Source organism: Phyllobates terribilis, unplaced genomic scaffold (assembly GCF_046119375.1).
Source record: "Phyllobates terribilis strain yellow unplaced genomic scaffold, ASM4611937v1 Scaffold_4__5_contigs__length_816908805, whole genome shotgun sequence".
Lineage (NCBI taxonomy): Eukaryota > Metazoa > Chordata > Amphibia > Anura > Dendrobatidae > Phyllobates > Phyllobates terribilis.
The window spans coordinates 154,981,707-155,001,589 of record NW_027362764.1 but is presented as its reverse complement, the minus strand read 5'-3'; the positions used below and the strand labels follow the sequence as shown (position 1 = coordinate 155,001,589).

At 48.4% G+C, this 19,883-nt stretch overlaps 1 protein-coding gene and 3 non-coding genes across 4 annotated transcripts in view; 1 reads left to right on the top strand and 3 right to left on the bottom strand.

Annotated features, from left to right (window-relative positions):
- HDAC9 (histone deacetylase 9) overlaps nucleotides 1-19,883 on the top strand; it is a 1,057,517-nt gene that overhangs the window by 143,306 nt on the left and 894,328 nt on the right. The gene's annotated exons all lie outside the window — the stretch shown is intronic.
- LOC141266319 (U4atac minor spliceosomal RNA) lies at nucleotides 380-506 on the bottom strand. The gene has a single exon (XR_012320361.1). It is a non-coding gene; the product is annotated as a U4atac minor spliceosomal RNA (small nuclear RNA).
- LOC141266314 (U4atac minor spliceosomal RNA) lies at nucleotides 5,245-5,370 on the bottom strand. Its single transcript, XR_012320356.1, has one exon. It is a non-coding gene; the product is annotated as a U4atac minor spliceosomal RNA (small nuclear RNA).
- LOC141266313 (U4atac minor spliceosomal RNA) lies at nucleotides 15,541-15,667 on the bottom strand. The gene has a single exon (XR_012320355.1). It is a non-coding gene; the product is annotated as a U4atac minor spliceosomal RNA (small nuclear RNA).

Sequence of the window (19,883 nt, the reverse complement as noted above, 5' to 3'; positions counted from 1 at the left end):
CAAATCTTGCAAAGTGTGACTTTATAGGGAAAGACTTTTATAACAGGACACGATCAGAGCAGGTTCAATGCATGTGCTATGCAGACCACATCTATGATCTACCTGAAGTCGTCACTTTATTTGCATTAAAGTGTGTGTAACCCTCGGAAAACATTTTTTAAATCTTTTATTGACCAATTTCTTTGTTATACCTGTGTAAAAGACCTTACATTAATGTATGCATGCACAAGGGGGACAGTGAGTGAAACTCTATAGACATGTAAATATGGGGTGTAGTGACATGTTGGAAACAGAATGGACTGACTGGTCACCTATGGCACTTGATTAAGCATTTAATTCCTAACCTTCAGACCTTATTCACACATCAAGTTTTTAGTTAGATTCCAAAAATTGCACCTCTCCAGAGCTTTCACCCCAGGAATGCTTCTGTGTCGTTTGTGTTGTCAGCAGTACTAACCTCATGAAGCATTCATTGGTTAATAACTCAACCCCATAAGAAAGATGATTAAACTCTGACCATGAATAGCCATGACTGCCCCATACACATGCCCTTTGTAAATTAAGGAGAGAAGATTTCACATTGCTAACCATTCCCTTAATACTTTTCAGAAAATAGTTTGCATAAAGAAAAAGTGGCCTTGAGGACTCAGCATTTTTGGCAATTTTTCCAAACACTTGTGATTTTTACCAAGCTTTTGGTCTTTTGCTTTGTTTTTTTTTGCTTGGACTAAATTCATCTTTCCATTTGAACCTTTTTTGAAGTCTATTTTATATGTTTACCTGTTTTTGTTTTTTTCCGTTCTCCACTGTAGGGGATTAGGGTTTCAAGATGTTTTTGCCTAATTCATCAATTGTGACCTTTGCAATCAATTTTGTGACTTTTTGAAACGTACTCTAGTCCCCGACCAGAGTGATTCTATATACAACAGAAATACTTATGATATTTTGCGAAACATGCAACTATTTGGACTAAAAAAAGAAAGAAACGTAAAAAACGCAAAACCAGTTAAAGACTGAAATAAGATTTTTTTTAACTTTGCACAAAATTCCTGAACTGTGTGCAACATTATAACAAGTTTAGCACAAAAATGGCAGTGAATATATCACAAGACAGAAAAATAAAAATGACTTAAACAACCCCACAAATGATGAATCAGGCCCTATAGTTTTTCTGTGTAGATCCTAATCCTGATTTACAATTATTGACGTGAATAAGAATGTTTCTGCCATATAGTAATGCTTGTAATAGTAAATCATTTATAAAATACTAGATGGTGGCCCGATTCTAATGCATCGGGTATTCTAGAATAGGTATGCGGCCGACCGGGTGCAGTCAGCAGAGCTGTGTTTAAATTTGGCGCCAAAATCGCTGATTGGTCGCGTTCGGCAACCGCGACCAATCAGCAAAGCGGTGTTTAAATTTGGCGGCAATATCGATGATTGGTCGCAGCCGCCGCCCGCGACCAATCAGCGAACCGTGTTAGTGAGGACTGGAGAGCGTGTTTAAATTTGGCACCAAAATCGCTGATTAGTCGCGACCAATCAGCAGAGCGATGCAGAGCGGGGTTTAAATTTGGCGCCAAAATCGCTGATTGGTCGCTGGCCGCGACCAAACAGCAGAGCGTTGTTTAAATTTGGCGCCAAAATCGCTGATTGGTCGAGGCCGGCGACCGCGACCAATCAGCAGAGCGTTGTTTAAATTTGGCGCCAATCTGGCTGATTGGTCGCGGATGGCGGCCGCGACCAAGCAGCAGTGCGGTGTTTAAATTTGGCACCAAAATCGCTAATTAGTCGCGACCGCGACCAATCAGCAAAGAGGTGTTTAAATTTGGCGCCAAAATCGCTGATTGGTCACGGCCGGTGGTTGCGACCAATCAGCAGAGTGAGGTTTAAATTTGGCGCCAATACTGCTGATTGGTCACGGCCGACAACCGCGACCAATCAGCAGAGCGGTGTTAAAATTTGGCACCAATCTCGCTGATTGTTCGCGGCTGGAGCTGCGACCAATCAGCAGAGCAGGGTTTAAATTTGGCACCAATAATGCTGATTGGTCGCGGCCGGCGACCGTGACCAATCAGCAGAGCGTTGTTTAAATTTGGCACAAAAAACGCAGATTGGTCGAGGCCGGTGGTTGCGACCAATCAGCAGAGTGAGGTTTAAATTTGGCACCAATCTCGTTGATTGGTCGCTGCTGAAGTCCGCAACCAATCATCAGAGCGTTGTTTAAATTTGGCGCCAATCTCGCTGATTGGACGCGTCCGGCGTCCGCGTCCAATCAGCACAGCAATGTTTAAATGTGGCGGCAAGATCGGTGATTGGTCGCGGCCGCTATTTAAATGTGGCGCCCAAATCGGTGATTGGTTGCGGGCAGCGGCCGCGACCAATCAGCAGAGCGGTGTTTAACTTTAGCGCCAAGATCACTGATTGGTCGGGTGTGGAGAGCGCGACCAATCAGCGAATCGTATTGGTGAGGAGCGGGGAGCGGAATCGTATTAGTGAGGACCGGGGAGCGCCGCTGCCTGTGCGGCTACTTCCGCTGCGAGAATCCGGGACATGAGCGGGCGCTTGGAGCAGAAGTATCCCGACCCGCAGCGCCGCTCCCCGGTCCTCCCTTCACACCCTAGCCACTGATGTCCCCACAGTATCCGCATGGTGTTACAAAGGTCCGGACATTTGTGTTAAAAATCGCTGATTAGTCGCTGGCGCTGCTCGCGACCAATCACCGATTTGGGCGCCAAATTTAAATATCGGCCGCGACCAATCACCGATCTTGGCTCCACATTTAAACACCGCTGTGCTGATTGGTCGCCGATGCTGTGCGCGACCAATCACCGATTTTGGCGGCACATTGGTCGCGGACGCTATTTAAATCAGTACAGCGATGTTTAAATGTGGAGCCAAGATTGGTGATTGGTCGCGGCTGATATTTAAATTTGGCGCCCAAATCGGTGATTGGTCGCGAGCAGCGCCAGCGACCAATCAGCAATTTTTAACACAAATGTCCCGGACCTTTGTAACACCATGCGGGTACTGTGGGGACATCAGCGGCTAGGGTGTGAAGGGAGGATCGGGGAGCGGCGCTGCGGGTCGGGATACTTCTGCTGCGAGCGCCCGCTCATGTCCCTGGTTCTCGCAGCGGAAGTATCCGCACAGACAGCCCCGCTGACATCCATGCGCCTAGGGCGTGAAGGGAGGACCGGGGAGCGGCGCTGACATCCAATTGGTCGCGGCCGCTATTTAAATGTGCCGCACAAATCGGTGATTGGTCGCCGACTTGGCCCGCGATCAATCACTGATCTTGCGGCAAAAGTTAAACACTACTGTGCTGATTGGTCATGGACGCTGCCCGCGACCAATCACCGATTTGGGCGCCAAATTTAAATATCGGCCGCGACCAATCACCGATCTTGGCTCCACATTTAAAAAACGCTGTGCTGATTGGTCGCCGATGCTGACCGCGACCAATCACCGATTTTGGCGCCACATTTAAATAGCGTCCGCGACCAATCCGCACAGCGGTGTTTAAATGTGGGGCCAAGATCGGTGATTGGTCGCGGCCGATATTTGAATGTGGCGCCCAAATCGGTGATTGGTCGCGGGCAGCGTCCACGACCAATCAGCACCGTAGTGTTTAACTTTTGCGGCAAGATCCGTGATTGGTCGTGGGCCAAGACCGCGACCAATCACCGATTTGTGTGGCACTTTTAAATAGCGTCCGCGAGCAATTGGATGTCAGCGCCGCTCCCCGGTCCTCCCTTCACACCCTAGGCGCATGGATGTCAGCGGCGCTGCCTGTGCGGATACTTCCGCTGCGAGAACCCGGGACATGAGCGGGCGCTCGGAGCAGAAGTATCCCGACCCGCAGCGCCGCTCCCCGGTCCTCCCTTCACACCCTAGCCGCTGATGTCCCCACAGTACCCGCATGGTGTTACAAAGGTCCGGGACATTTGTGTTAAAAATCGCTGATTGGTCGCTGGCGCTGCCCGCGACCAATCACCGATTTGGGCGCCAAATTTAAATATCGGCCGCGACCAATCACCGATCTTGGCTCCACATTTAAACACCGCTGTGCTGATTGGTCGCGGCCGATATTTAAATTTGGCGCCCAAATAGGTGATTGGTCGCTGGTGCTGCCCGCGACCAATCAGCGATTTTTAACACAAATTTCCGGACCTTTGTAACACCATGCGGATACAGTGGGGACATCAGCGGCTAGGGTGTGAAGGGAAGACCGGGGAGCGGCGCTGCGAGTCCGGATACTTCTGCTGCGAGCGCCCGCTCATGTCCCGTGTTCTTGCAGCGGAAGTATCCGCACAGGCAGTGGCGCTGACATCCAATTGGTCGCGGACGCTATTTAAATGTGCCGCACAAATCGGTGATTGGTCGCTGTCTTGGCCCGCGACCAATGACTGATCTTGGCGCCAAAGTTAAACACTATTGTGCTGATTGGTCGCGGGCGCTGACCGCGACCAATCACCGATTTGGGCGCCAAATTTAAATATCGGCCGCAACCAATCACCGATTTGGGCGCCAAATTTAAATATCGGCCGCGACCAATCACCGATCTTGGCTCCACATTTAAACACCGCTGTGGTGATTGGTCGCGGCCGATATTTAAATTTGGCGCCCAAATCGGTGATTGGTCGCGGGCAGCGTCGGCGACCAATCAGCACAGCGGTGTTTAAGTTTTGCGCTAAGATCAGTGATTGGTCGGGTCCGAAGACCGCGACCAATCATTGAATCGTCTTGGTGAGGACCGCGGAGCGGCGCTGCCTGTGCGGCAACTTACGCTGCGAGAACCCGGGACATGAGCGGGCGCTCGCAGGAGAAATATCCCGACCCGCAGCGCCGCTCCCCGGTCCTCCCTTCCGCATGGAGGTCAGCGGCGCCGGCGGTCCTTCCGCTGATACCGGCATCTCTGTCCCGCAGATGGGTCCGGCGGTTGGGTTCCTTCTGCTGTTGCCGGCCGGGAGATGAGCCGCTAACGGCCGCAATCTTTTTTTAGAAATCCCCCGGCGCTGATTGGCCGCTGCCGGACCAATGAGCGACGCGGGATTTCCTGGACAGACAGACGGGATAAGACAATTATATATATAGATAACCAGAATCTGCTAGAGAGAAACAATTACCAATTATTCTGTGTCCTGGATCCTCTAGAACCAAATTATCACAGTATAAAAAAGATCATGTATTCTTTCCTCAGCAGTAAATCTTCCAATCTTACTTTTAAACCAAAAGAATTGGGGGTCCAAAAATTGCACCTCTCCAGAGCTTTCACCCCAGGGATGCTTCTGTGTTGTTGTGGTGTCAGCAATACTAACCTCATTAAGCATTCATTGGTCAGTAGCTCAACCCCAAGAATAGGATGGTTGAATACTAACCTTCATTGCCCATGACTGCCCCATACACATGTCTCTTTTCAGTTAAGGAGAGAAGATTTCAAGTTGTAAATTTTACCCTGCATACTATTCTGCAAATAGTTTGCATATTCATGAGAAAGACTAATTAACCCTTTAGAGACTTAGCTCTTTCTGTTCTAGAAGATACAGTGAATTTTTCATTTCATCTAATATTTGTTTGAGTAATTTTTGTACATTTAATTCATTTGTTTTTTTCTTGTTTAACAAATTCCTCATCAGCAGGATTCTCCCCAGTAAAGACCAAAAGAGTTCTTGCTGCAAATAATACCCAGGATTCTTTGCTGAAACTAATTTGCATGTTGCTTTTGTTGGAGCGTTGCCACGCCCTCTAGTCGGCCACGTCCACTGGAAGGTCTTGTCACTCTTGTAGGTTCAGAGTTGGGAAAAAAAACACATGGTCTCATTCACACTGTGTTACTTTGGTTTTGGGGGCTTTAATTGATTCTCTAAAGCAGATTCTGTCTATATTTTAATTTTGCAGGCATTATTATGTGGCAGAAACATTCTTATTCACGTCTGTAATTGTAAACCAGAATCAGGATTAGAATCTACGCGGAAAAGCTATAGGGCCTGATTCATCATTTGCAGTGTTTTTTTAAAGTTTTGGTTCCAAATCCAAAGAAAAAAATAGTCTTTTATTTCTGTTTTTAAATGTTTTTTTAGCCTCGTTTTCTTGTTTTAGTCAAACAAATTGCATGTTTTGTAAAATGTCGTAAACATTTCTGTACATAGAATCAGTCTGATCAGCGACTAGAGTATGCTTAAAAAAGTCACAAAATTGATTGCAAAGGTCACAAATGATGAATTAGGTGAAAATATCTCAAAACCCTAATCCCGTACAGTGGAGAACGGGGAAAAAAAAACAAAAACAGGTAAAACATATAAAATAGACTTCAAAAAAGTTGCAAATGGAAAGATGAATTTAGTTCAAGCAAAGAAAAAACAAAAGCAAAAGACTAAAAACTTGGTAAAAAAATCACAAGTATTTGGTAAAATAGCTAAAAATGCTGTGTCCTCAAGGCGACTTTTTTCCTTATGCAAACTATTTGCTGAAAAGCATTCTGGGAATAGTTAGCAACTTGAAATCTTCTCTCCATAATTTACAATGGGCATGTGTATGGGGCAGTCATGGCCATTCATGATCAGTGATTCAACCATTCTGGGGTTGAATCACTGACCAATGAATGCTTCAGGAGGTAAGTATTGTTGACAACACAGAAGCATCCTTGCGACGAAAGCTGTAATCACCTGTAATTTGCATTTAGTGTTTTTTGGGTAGGTCTTACTTCTGTTTTTGGTTTACTATCACTGATTTGGGAATAATTGTTTTTGCTATATTGTAATGTTTGTAAAGGTAATAGTAAATTTACAGAGCTGAGTAATCTGCCAGAGATGTATCTAGGGTTTCTGGCACCCCGCCTCCCAAACACGTATGTTATTTGCAGACGTAGTCATGTGACGGCGAGCTGCTCTTCCTAATTCTTTCAATGTTCAGTGAAAAACTGAGAACAGCAGGAAGAGAATCTCGTTGTCACGTGACTGTAAGTATGAAAATTGCATATGAGTGAAGTGACTGTGTAATTACTGCTGGAACCAGCAAGCAGAGCTGAATCCTGACCGTGAGTATATTATACACTGTTAGGATTGGCTACAGGGCTTCATTTTATAACTAAAGGCCTCGTCCAGGTTTGAGATGAAAGTGTGCAGTCACTCTAGCTGACTGCAGGCTTCTGAATTCTCACAGTGCATGTACTGCACACTTTTAGGATTCCTCTTGCCAGTGATGAGTGGACGGTCATGTGAGCACAAGTGTGAGATTTGTATGTGTGGCACCCCAGGGGTCTGGTCTCCACAGTAATAGCAATGTTATGTCTGAGAGCAGGTGGGAGGTCTCTTGGTCAGGAATCCTATGCATGCCACACCTCCTGCCCAGTCCTGGGAGGGGAAGAACTTCCCCTATATAAAGCTGGGGCTGAGGCAGGGTTAGTGAGAAGAGTAGAGAGAAGAAGAGGAGCAGCTTAGGAAAGAAAGATCAGGAGCTCAGTGGGAGCAGTGCTAAAAGGAATCAGGGGCTGGCAGCTGAAGAGCTCGCCCTGATTGAAGAGTTACCACCGGACCTGGAGTCCGAGGCTGTGGGGATTAACCCTGACCCAGCAGCAGAAACCGACCGGCAGGGGATTTCAGGTCCTCTGGCCAAGAAACCCGAAGGCACGGTCACACGCGTGGGACCAGCACCGCCGTCGTGGAGCGGAAGCCACTAGAAGGCCCCGAGTCACCGGCCATATGGGTGAGCACCACACGGTACACTCAGGGACGTGGGCTACCTTTACCCGCCTCTAGCAAGGAAGCCAGAAGAGTACAATTAGTTGGGGAGGCCTACAACTCCGCCTGGCCAAGGGGGATCCCATCTGCTCAAGGACTGACCAGGCCCCGACCGCTAGCCAGTACTCCGGGAGGGTCTATCTTTGTCACCAGTAAAGACCCTGAACTACACCGCATCGTCTCTGAGTGGTTCCTGCTACCCCCATCATCCACGACAGCTGCCCTGAGGCCATACCCCTCCCGTTGGGGGTTACACCATCCACGCTGCACCATCCTTCCACCGGCCTCAGCGGTCTGCCCTGCAGTGGCAGCTCCATAGCTGCATTCAACGGGTGGCGTAGTCGTCCTACATCTACTGCTAATATACTGCCACTCAGCTTGACTCCCTGGGCACGGACCGGGTCACCGCCACGAGACTACTACCCCTATCAGATCCGGCTCCGGGTAGGCTCCCGCGTGCGCAACGCTACTCAGCACAGGCCCAGGGGCGCGTCAGCTTTTGGCGTAGTCGGCAGGATTTCGTGCCCGCAACCACCGGGTACTGCGTGCCTGAAAAAGACTGTTCAAACTTACCAGTGGTGAAGATTCCCGCCATCCGTGGAGGTTTCCCGCCATCCGGCGCCATCTTCTACCTTCTTCCCGCCATCCGCGAAGTTTTCCCGCCATCCGGCGCCATCTTCTACCTTCTTCCCGCCATCCGCGAAGTTTTCCCGCCGTTGGGCGCCATCTTGAAGACGCCGCGCAGGAAGAAGAGGGGCGTGGACTCCGAAAGCGCGCGAGAATTGAAGCCCCGCCTCACGTCCGGACGTTGCGTAAGGTCCTGGAAGGAGCCCAGCAGACGCCGACGTCACAGGAGCGCGACGGAAGGTCCTCGACCCTGACGATCCACTGTGGAGCCGCGGCCTACGGAAGAGGATCATCGCAAGGTAGGCCACGGTCCACTAGGGGGGAGGAAGATGTCGGATACGGAGGAGAGCTTCACTGCCTCAACCCCCGCCAGCGCCAGCGCTGCTGCAGTCATGCCTTTTACCATGCCCTATATACCGGGAGCAGCCTGGCTACCCCAATACTCAGGGGAGTCACATACCCTGAATGACTTTAAAGAAAAGCTGGATAGCCTCTTCCAGGTGTACCCCCTCACAGAGGAGCAAAAAGTGAGCATCCTGGTGGCCCAACTAACCGGGGCAGCCCAAAGGGAGGTAAAGTCCTGGCCACCTGGGAGGAGGACTGTCGCGGGGATACTAACCCGGCTGAAGGACACCTTTGATACCCGCACCTCAGCCGAGATTAAGCTTAGATTCTATGGGTGCAAGCAGCGAGCACATGAGAGTATAAGGGACTATGCACTAAACCTACAAGAGGCCCTGAGAGCCATTAAGCAGACCGACCCTGACGGCGTGGGAAACGAGGACAGGCTGTTGACCGAACAATTTATAGAGGGACTATATTGCAATGCCCACCGAACCCAGTTGCGGGCAATGGCCTTACAGGATCCTCATCTGGACTTTGCACAGTTCAAGGACAGAGCCATCCGGGTGCTCCGAGAACCGGCACCGGGTGGCGTGGTGACCCACAGGCGCCCTACTACCGCTTACCACCAGGAGGCGGCGCCCTTGTCGACAGGGCCTGTGGGAGCTGACGCGCAGGCTTTGAACAATGACCCGGCTCCAGATCTGCACCATCAGGTCCAAGAGCTAGCTAAAAGCGTTGCTGCGCTAACCCGAACTGTGCAGTCTTTACAGGTTTCCACTCCAGGGAAGATCCAGCTGGCATCCGGACCGGAGGACATCCCGTGGCGTCGACCAAGGAGGACCCCACCGGCCAGAGGAAGACCCAGCGACCGATACAACGAGGACGGACAACCCATCTGCAGCCGCTGCAATCAACCCGGACATATGGCAAGGTACTGTCCTTTAAACTGGCACAACCTGGGGTAGAGGGCCAACCCCCAGGAAAAAGATCACCAGGCCCATCGAACTGGCGCGACAAATATGTGGGAGGACGTCCAGTCTTGCCTGTGGTACTGGATGGCATTCCTATGAGTGCCCTACTGGACACCGGGTCACAGGTCACCACCATCCCGTACGTGCTCTTCAAGCAGTACTGGAATGACTCGGATATAACCCGCTAGCCTGACGACGACTTGAGTATCATTGCCAGCAATGGTCAACCCGTGCCGCAGATCGGATTTAAAGAGATGACCATTAAAATCGGTAGAGTCGAACTGGCAGCACAGGGACTGATCATTGTGGACATTGACAAGCGCGAGAGTCACCCAAAGATAACTCTAGGAACTAATGTGATTGAAAATTGTCTTGCAGAGGTGATTTTCCTTTTACAGCAGGTTGCCAAGAACGCCAGCTCCGGCCAGCAGCGAGTGCTCCAGAAAGAGATCCGGGCACTGATGCGACGGCAACAAGTGGAACTCTCCGGCGGTGAGATTGGTAGCGTAAGAATGTTTGACCCTTTCCCTATTGCCATACCCCCGAAAAGTGAAATGATGATTTGGTGCCGGGCAGCTATTGGTCTGAGAGGTAGAGATTACCAGGCCATGGTGGAGCCAGTCTACTCAGACAGTAGGCCCACCATTTTGACAGCCCGGGGGGTAGTTGATGTACGCCATGGGAGGGTACCCGTTCGCATAATAAATATTGGGAAAAGGGAAGTATACCTGCCCCGGTATGCTACGCTAGCCAAATTATATACTATCAACCAAAATTCTATACAGTCTGTGGAACCCTTGCCTCCATCTCATCCGGAGGAAGGTAACGGCTCTGAGAAAATAATGGAGGATTGGTGTCAGCAACTACATTTGGGTACTGACTCCACTCCCTCCCACCAGAAACAGGGAGTCTACCGGGTGGTTCAAGAGTACGAGAGAGTGTTTAGTAAACACCCGTTAGACTTCGGGCGAGTCAAGGGGGTAGAACACCACATCCCCACGGGAGACCATCCTCCCATAAAAGAGAGGTATCGGCCCGTACCCCCTGCACACTACCAACACGCCAAGGGGATGCTTAGAGACATGAAGGAGGCTGGGGTAATCAGGGATAGCTGTAGCCCCTGGGCAGCTCCACTAGTCTTGGTCAAAAAGAAAGACAACACCATGAGAATGTGCGTAGATTACCGGAAAATTAACCGTATCACACACAAAGATGCGTACCCCTTACCAAGAATAGAGGAGTCTTTGGCTGCTTTAAAATCTGCTAACTTCTTCTCCAACTTGGATCTCACTAGCGGGTACTGGCAGGTTCCTGTAGCAGAGGCGGATCGGGAGAAGACCGCATTCACCACCCCGATGGGACTTAGTGAGTTTACCTGCATGCCGTTTGGACTCTGCAACGCACCAGGAACCTTCCAGCGATTGATGGAGTGCTGTCTGGGACACCGAAACTTTGAGACGGTCCTGTTATACCTGGACGATATCATCGTCTATTCCAAGACCTACGAGGACCACCTGAAACACCTGGCGGAAGTGTTCGAAGCTCTGGCAAGTTACGGCCTAAAGGTGAAACCCTCCAAGTGTCACCTCCTGAAGCCAAAGGTGCAGTACCTGGGACACATGGTGAGTGCTGACGGAGTGGCTCCCGACCCTGATAAGATCACCGCAATTAAGGAATGGCCAAGCCCCTCCAGCGTAAAGGAAGTGAGGCAGTTCCTCGGGTTGGTAGGCTACTACCGAAGGTTCATTCCCGGTTTCACCAAAAAGGCAGCTCCTATGCAGGACCTCCTGATAGGCCAGTCCAGGAAGGCCAAGAACCAGAAGCCGCCCTTCAGATGGGAGAAGTTGGAAGAAGAGTCCTTCCGCCAGCTGAAGATGGCCCTCACGGGGGATGAAATCCTGGCATACCCGGATTACAGCCAGCCCTTTATCCTCTACACCGACGCCAGTAACATCGGGCTAAGAGCCGTACTATCCCTGATCCAGCAGGGGAAAGAACGGGTAATTGCTTACGCCAGCCGAAAACTGCGACCCACCGAAAGAAACCCTGAGAATTACAGCTCATTTAAGCTAGAGTTCCTGGCAGTGGTGTGGGCAGTCACTGAACGCTTTAAGCACTACCTCGCTTCTTCCCGGTTCACCGTGTACACGGATAACAACCCGTTGACACACCTGGACACTGCAAGACTCGGTGCCCTAGAGCAGAGATGGATGGCCCGTTTGTCCAACTATGAGTTTACAATCAAATACCGGGCAGGACGTTCCAATACCAACGCAGACGCCCTGTCCAGGATGCCAAACCTACCGGACGTAGGGGAAGATTCAGAAGAACTGGAAGAAGTTGAGCTCCCCGCGTTCCACCGTCATGGGACTATCCAGTATTCCCACCGTGTAAGAAGTAAGCAAACCGCTACGTTCAATCCCTTACCTCATTACAACTGGGTGGAGACGCAAGACAGTGACCCTGCCGTCCGTCTGGTAAAGGAGATGCTGACTCGGCCAGATGCACGCCTTGACCCAGACGCTCCGGAGGAAGCCAAGCAACTGTGGGCTGAGAAGAGTCGACTGTTCCTTTATAAGGGAAAGTTGTGCCGCAGAATGGTTAACTCCCGGACGCATAAACTAATCTGGCAAGTAGTGGTGCCAAGAAGAGACGCAGCTATGGTGATGGAGGCATACCACGACGGAGCTGGGCATTTCGGATGGAAGAAGCTGGAGTTCCTGCTGCGCGGGCGGTTCCATTGGGTAGGCATGAGAGGAACCATCGAGAGGTGGTGCAGAGACTGTGGCCCATGCAACTTAAGAAGGAGGGACCGTGCCAGCCAGAAGACTCCCCTGCGGTCCATCATCACCAGACAGCCGTTGGAACTGGTAGCCTTGGATCATGTAAAGCTGACCCCAAGCAGAAGTGGCTACGTCTACGCATTAACCATCGTGGATCACTACTCCCGGTTCTTGGTTGTCATCCCCGTCAAGGACTTAACGGCTCACACAGCAGCTAGAGCCTTCCAGCAGCACTTCTGCCGTCCGCATGGATACCCGGAGCAGGTGCTGACGGACCAGGGGCCTGCCTTTGAAGCGGAGGTCTTCCAGGAGTTCTGCACCCTGTATGGATGCCGGAAGATAAGAACAACACCCTATCACCCGCAAACTAATGGACTTTGTGAGAAAATGAACCAGGTGGTGATAGATCTCCTGAAAACATTGCCCCTGGAGGAACGCAGTCTGTGGCCTGAAAAGCTGCCCGACCTGGTGGACCTATACAACCACATCCCTGTAGGTTCCACCAACTGTACCCCGGCTTACCTAATGAGGGCAAGACCCGGTAAGCTTCCTGTTGATCTGGAGATGGGAGTCCTGACACCCGAGGACACTTCACCAGAAGCAGACTGGGACACAGAGAGGCAGCAGCAGTACCGGAAAGTACAGGAGAGCGTGGAGCGAAGTCTCTGTCAAGCTAGGGAAAGACAAGAGAAAACTTACAACCAGTATGCTCCCGCTGTTCCCCTGGTGCCCGGAGAGCAGGTCTTGAAGAGGAAAAGACGGCTCCACAAGTTGGACGACCAGTAGGAGAAGGACCCGTACACCGTACTGCCCTCAAGCCACGACAACCCAAAGATCTGTACAATCAGTAAAGACGGAGGGGAAACCACAGCCATTGTATCCCGGGATCACCTGAAGAAGTGTCCTGAACAGCTACGGAACCTGAAGAGGAACAAGAGGACCCTCGACCCGTAGAGGAAAGGGAAGATATGGTTAGTACTGTGCTCGGAGACTTCCCTCGGTCTTGGACTCAAGTCAATGGTGCTGTTGTGGTACCCATCCTCACATTCCTCCAACCAGCATCCCAAGTGCCTACGGAGACGCAGGTAGAACTGGAAGAACAGCCGGTCCAGGAGGCAGAAGGCCCCACACAAGCAGACCAGGAAAATCAACCCTCTGCTTATAGTGAGCCTGCCATACCCCTAGTGAGCCAGAGAGTCCGTAGACGGCTGCCCAGTTTACCCTTGACAGCTCCTATACCCTGTAGCTCAGGACCAATCAACCAGCTCCGTAGGTCCACTAGGGTCACTAGAGGCCAGTTGCCCATACGGTGGAGGATCTAAAATGTTCAAGCTATTTTATTAATGTTTACCTGTTTATTGTTGCTTGTGTATAATTATGTGTTTCTAGTTATTTATAGGAGTCTTTGGTGGATTTACCGGGAATCCTTTGTGTATATAGTTGGAGCGTAACCCAGGACGGACTAAAAGACTGTTAAGGACTCAGGGCAGGACAGACCCCTACCTGGTTACGTCTCCCTGTGTTGGTGAAATGGACACCCTTGTTTTCCTCAAAAGTTACACCCGGTTGCGGACACGCCGTAAGTATGTTTAGTCCCGGAGTACTAACTTTCACTAGGGGGGAATGTGGCACCCCAGGGGTCTGGTCTCCACAGTAATAGCAATGTTATGTCTGAGAGCAGGTGGGAGGTCTCTTGGTCAGGAATCCTATGCATGCCACACCTCCTGCCCAGTCCTGGGAGGGGAAGAACTTCCCCTATATAAAGCTGGGGCTGAGGCAGGGTTAGTGAGAAGAGTAGAGAGAAGAAGAGGAGCAGCTTAGGAAAGAAAGATCAGGAGCTCAGTGGGAGCAGTGCTAAAAGGAATCAGGGGCTGGCAGCTGAAGAGCTCGCCCTGATTGAAGAGTTACCACCGGACCCGGAGTCCGAGGCTGTGGGGATTAACCCTGACCTAGCAGCAGAAACCGACCAGCAGGGGATTTCAGGTCCTCTGGCCAAGAAACCCGAAGGCACGGTCACACGCGTGGGACCAGCACCGCCGTCGTGGAGCAAAAGCCACTAGAAGGCCCCGAGTCACCGGCCATACGGGTGAGCACCACACGGTACACTCAGGGACGTGGGCTACCTTTACCCGCCTCTAGCAAGGAAGCCAGAAGAGTACAATTAGTTGGGGAGGCCTACAACTCCGCCTGGCCAAGGGGGATCCCATCTGCTCAAGGACTGACCAGGCCCCGACCGCTAGCCAGTACTCCGGGAGGGTCTATCTTTGTCACCAGTAAAGACCCTGAACTACACCACATCGTCTTTGAGTGGTTCCTGCTACCCCCATCATCCACGACAGCTGCCCTGAGGCGATACCCCTCCCGTTGGGGGTTACACCATCCACGCTGCACCATCCTTCCACCGGCCTCAGCGGTCTGCCCTGCAGTGGCAGCTCCATAGCTGCATTCAACGGGTGGCGTAGTCGTCCTACATCTACTGCTAATATACCGCCACTTAGTCTGACTCCCTGGGCACGGACCGGGTCATCGCCACGAGACTACTACCCCTATCTGATCCGGCTCCGGGTAGGCTCCCGCGTGCGCAACGCTGCGCGACTCAGGCCCAGGGGCGCGTCATATGCTTCTGACCACATTCTGACTAGACGTATCCAGCCTGGTTCAATTCATACATGTGCTTCCCTCTCCCGTTTCACTAAACCTTCGGTGTCTTCAACTCCACTGGAGCACTTACCACCAATCTTGTTGTGCACCAGCGAGTGACGTCAGCAGTGACATGACCTGATCATGCTGCTGAGGTCGCCCGACAGTCAGGGCTTCAACTGTACTCATATCTAAAAGACGGGGCAAGGTGACAGCCGGCTCAGAGAAAGGCAGACTCCCAGACCGGGGGTGAAAAACATGCAGCTACTAGGGAGAAACCTCAGACTAACATATCAGGAGGTATCTGCTATAGCAGAAAGATTAACAATTTTTCTTTATTATAGACCTACCAGTATCAAATCACTAAAGTATCAACTTGTTTGTTTCTCTTAATCTAAAACTACAAATCTTAATTTTAAACTTGAAGAATAGAAGTCCAAAAACTGCACCTCTCTAGAGCTTTCACCCCAGGGATGCTTTTGTGTTGTTTGTGGTGTCAGCAATACTAACCTCATTAAGCATTCATTGGTCAGTAGCTCAACCCCAAGAAAAGGATGGTTGAATACTGACTCTAAATCGCCATGACTGCCCCATACACATGCCTTTTGTAAATTGTGGAGAGACGATTTCAAGTTGCTAACCATTCCCAGAATGCTTTTCAGAAAATAGTTTGCATAAAGAAAAAAGGTGGCCTTGAGGACTCAGCATTTTTGGCAATTTTTCCAAACACTTGTGATTTTTACCAAGCTTTTGATCTTTTGCTTTTGTTTTTTTTGCTCGGGCTAAATTCATCTTTCCATTTGAACCTTTTTTGAAGTCTATTTTATATGTTTACCTGTTTTTGTTTTTTTCCGTTCTCCACTGTAGGGGATTAGGGTTTCAAGATGTTTTTGCCTAATTCATCAATTGTGACCTTTGCAATCAAGTTTGTGACTTTTTGAAACGTACTCTAGTCCCCGACCAGAGTGATTCTATATGCAACAGAAATACTTATGACATTTTGCGAAACATGCAACTATTTGGACTAAAAAAAGAAAGAAACGTAAAAAACGCAAAACCAGTTAAAGACTGAAATAAGATTTTTTTTAACTTTGCACAAAATTCATGAACTGTGTGCGCCATTATAACAAGTTTAGCACAAAAATGGCAGTGAATATATCACAAGACAGAAAAATAAAAATGACTTAAACAACCCCACAAATGATGAATCAGGCCCTATAGTTTTCTGTGTAGATCCTAATCCTGATTTACAATTATTGACGTGAATAAGAATGTTTCTGCCATATGGTAATGCTTGTAATAGTAAATCATTTATAAAATATACACAGAATCTGCTACAGAGAAACAATTACCAATTATTCTGTGTCCTGGATCCTCTAGAACCAAATTATCACAGTGTAAAGAAAATCATGTCTTCTTTCTCTCAGCAGTAAATCTTCCAATCTTACTTACTCCTCCAAAACCAGGGGAGGAGTCCTGAGGAGATAATTTGCATATTCCCACTGCATTTTGGGGTAAGTGAAGAGTCTCCGCGAGCTCAAAGAACACTGGATTTTGGCTGTTGGAGCTGAAAAGAGGACATCGGTAAACCGCGCGCCCCTTGGTGTGCGCATTTTGAAGCTTTTTTTTTTTAAGCCTTTTTCACTGTTTTCAGAACATTAACAATAAGAACATGGAAGAGTCCAGGAGCCATTTGGTTAGCTGCATATCCTGCTACATGTTCACAGACTTGCCAGTGGAAAAGCCAAACTTCACATGCCAGAAATGCAAGCTTGTGTCCCTGTTGGAGGAAAAGTTGCGAAATCTAGAAGAGAGGTTAACTTGAAAATCATTAAGGAAGGTGAAGAGTTCTTAGACAGAGCAGAATTATCTCTTCATGATTCAGAAAGAGAAGAAATTCGAACTGCACCTGACGAAACAGAGGAATGGAAGCATGTGACCCAGAGAAGCCGGAGGATCGAGAGGCAGTCAGCACCCATACTGCTCAGGAACCAGTACCAGGCTCTCACGCAGGAGAACCATGAAGAAATACAGCAAAATAAGACTTTGCCAGCAATGAATAACCTTGTAAGCCCTCAGAATCCTCCTGGATGGAGAAAGAAGAATGTTGTGAAGAAAAAACGGAGAGTGGTGGTCATGGGGGATTCCCTGTTAAGAGGAACAGAGGCCGCTATCTGCAGACCAGACATAACCTCAAGAGAAATGTGCTGTCTTCCAGGAGCAAAAATTAAAGATGTGTCTGACAGGATATCAAGACTCTTCAGACCTACAGATCACTACCCATTCCTGCTAATACATGTGGGGACAAATGACACCGCAGGAAAGGACCTGGAAACCATCTGCAGTGACTTTGAAGACTTAGGCAAGAAAGTGAAAGAATTGGGAGCGCAGGTGGTCTTCTCATCCATCCTCCCAGTGGATGGCCATGGAACAATGAGGTGGAATAAGATTCTACAGGTGAACAACTGGCTACGTCGATGGTGCCGTCAACAAGGATTTGGATTTCTGGATCACGGAATGAATTACCTATACGATGGACTACTTGCTAGAGATGGGGTGCACCTTACGAAGACTGGAAAACATGTATTTGGAAGTCGCCTTGCTACACTCATCAGAAGAGCTTTAAACTAGAACAATGTGGGAAGGGAAGCAAAAGGCCAGAAAAAGCCATACAGCTGACAAATACTATTGAGATCTCTGCTACTGGAAGTGGAAAGGAAGAACAAAGAGAAAACAATTTAAATAATAAAAATATGGGAGGAAGAGAAACCAATCACAAACTAAAATGTTTTTATACAAATGCACAAAGCATGGGCAACAAACAAGGAGAATTGGAACTACTAACGCAGGAAAAGGAATATGATGTCATTGGAATCACTGAAACTTGGTGGGACGACGCACATGATTGGAATAAAAGGCTAAAAGGATACAACTTATTTGCAAGAAACAGACTTGATAAACGAGGAGTAGGTGTCGCATTGTATGTTAGAAAAGCGTATATCTGCACAGAGATTGAAGCTTCAGAGACTGGGAGTTCTGTGGAAACTGTTTGGGTAAGAATACAAGGAGAGAACAACGGAAAGGACACCATTGTAGGCATTTACTACAGGCCACCTGGGCAAGCTGAAGATATGGATGAACTCTTTATGTATCAAATGACCAAGTTCTCCAAAAAATATGACGTAGTGGTCATGGGAGATTTCAACTATCCAGACATTTGTTGGGAATCTCTCTCAAGTAAAACTAACAGGTCAAGCAAATTCTTATCCTCTCTTGCTGACAACTTTATCTTCCAAAAGGTAGGGGAGAAAACAAGGGGATCTGCTACTTTGGATCTAATCCTTATAAGCAGGGAGGAAATGGTTGAGGAGGTAAAGGTGGCTGGGACCCTAGGAGGCAGCGATCATGCTATTATAGAATTTTGGATAACTAGAGGAGGAAGACATGTGAAGACTCAAACTTCAAGGTTAGATTTTAGAAAGGCAGATTTTAAGAGACTCAGAAAGAGAATAGGACGGATCCAATGGCTGGATGTCCTTAAGGACAAAAATGTCCAGGAAGGATGTGAAATTTTTAAAAATGAGATTCTCAAAGCACAATCGTTAACAATCCCGAAAAGTAGGAAGAATGGGAAGCATTTAAGGAAACCAGGATGGATGAACACAGAACTTAAACACATGCTAAAAAGAAAGAAAGAAATGTTTATTAAATGGAAAGAGGGAGGCATATCTAAAGAAGATTATAATGCAGTCTGCAGATCCTGTAGGGCACGTATCAGGTTAGCTAAAGCTGACAATGAATTAAGGCTTGCAAGAGATGTCAAAAGCAATAAAAAAGGATTTTGGGGGTATGTCAAAAGTAAAAGAAAAGTCAAAGATGCTATAGGATTTTTACAGGATGAAAATGGAGAAATGGTAAGAGAGGATGTTGAGAAGGCCGAACTTTTTAATTCCTATTTTGCATCTGTTTTCTCTCAGAAAGAAAATGTAACATCAACTGATCTTCACTGTCCTTTTAAAGGAATAGAGGAATCCAAGTTATCTGTAAACAGAAAGATTGTGAGGGAATATTTAGCTAACATAAATGAGTTCAAGTCTCCAGGTCCAGATGAATTACACCCCAGAGTACTGAAGGAGATCGTAGAAGAAATTTTAGAACCACTCTCCATAATCTTTGAAAATTCTTGGAGAACAGGAGAAGTCCCAGAAGACTGGAGAAGAGCAAATGTTGTTCCTATCTTCAAAAAGGGGAAGAAGGTGGACCCAGGGAACTATAGGCCAGTGAGTCTGACTTCTATACCAGGAAAGATCTTTGAACAAATTATTAAACAACATGTATGTAAGTACCTGGATAAGAATGAAGTGATTAACCAGAGTCAGCATGGGTTTGTAACTAACAAGTCATGTCAGACTAACTTAATTTCCTTCTATGACAGAATCACTGACTGGGTGGATCAGGGAAATGCTGTAGATATAGTATATCTTGACTTCAGCAAAGCATTTGACAAAGTATCTCACACCATCCTTATTGAAAAAATGACCAAGTATGCAATGGACCAGGCAACTGTTAGGTGGATTCATAACTGGCTTAGTGATCGGACTCAAAGGGTGGTTGTAAATGGCTTCACATCCAGCTGGATGAATGTCTCAAGTGGGGTACCACAGGGCTCCGTCCTGGGACCTGTATTGTTCAACATCTTTATCAATGATTTAGATGAAGGAATTGAGGGTAAACTGATTAAATTTGCTGATGACACAAAGCTAGGAGGGATAGCT